General features: G+C 73.4%; 1 protein-coding gene across 1 annotated transcript in view; it reads left to right on the forward strand.

Annotated features, from left to right (window-relative positions):
* The window catches only part of TMEM8A (transmembrane protein 8A), a 7,470-nt gene that overhangs the window by 4,180 nt on the left and 2,562 nt on the right, over window positions 1-728 (forward strand). The gene's annotated exons all lie outside the window — the stretch shown is intronic.

Genomic DNA, 728 nt, shown 5'->3' on the forward strand with positions numbered 1-728 from the left:
TGAGCGCTGCGCCCGCCTGGGCGAGGGGGACCCGCCTCACTCTGGGGACCGCGCCCAGGGCTCCCTGACCCCCAGGTCCCTCGGCCAGTCACCCTCCAGTCAGGGGTGACCTTGGGCTCCCCACAGTCACAATGGCCGACAGCAGCAGGCGCCCACACCCTGCCCCACACACCTGCCTCCCCCCCACTGCCGTCCACTCTGTCTGGACACACGGAGGAGCCGTGCTCCGGCAGCCATCGGGGCGGCCAGGGGTCCGGGCCCTCCTGCCGCCCCTGGCCAAGGCCCCCAGCCCTGTGGAGGCGCCTCTGCCCCGCCCCCAGGCTCCCGTGGGGACTGGGTGGCAAAGGCCTCCAGGACCCAGGCTGGCCGCCCGGCCCTGCTGCAGGCTTGGGGCGAATCGAGCCTCAGCCACCTGCGCCTCCCCTCACCCGCCCTCCAGCCCCACCTTGTGTTCCCCATTGTCCCTCACTCCCTCCTGCCCTGCGCGCCCCCTCACCCTACTCCCCCCTCGCCCCTAGTCTCCAGCAGACCTGCGCCCAGTCCACCCCGCCCCAGCTGTGTCCCACGCGCCTCCTGCACCCCCAGTTCCACCTGCCCTGCGCAGTCCAGAGCTTCCAAACTCTGGCGTCTCCCCTGGAGACCCCCATGCCATCTGGCTCCGCCCAGCCCAGAGCCCCCCACTCCGCCTCTCTCCCCCGGCCCGCGCAACCCCGCACCCCCATGCCCGC

Source organism: Condylura cristata, unplaced genomic scaffold, assembly GCF_000260355.1.
Source record: "Condylura cristata isolate star-nosed mole 26May11 unplaced genomic scaffold, ConCri1.0 scaffold00032, whole genome shotgun sequence".
Lineage (NCBI taxonomy): Eukaryota > Metazoa > Chordata > Mammalia > Eulipotyphla > Talpidae > Condylura > Condylura cristata.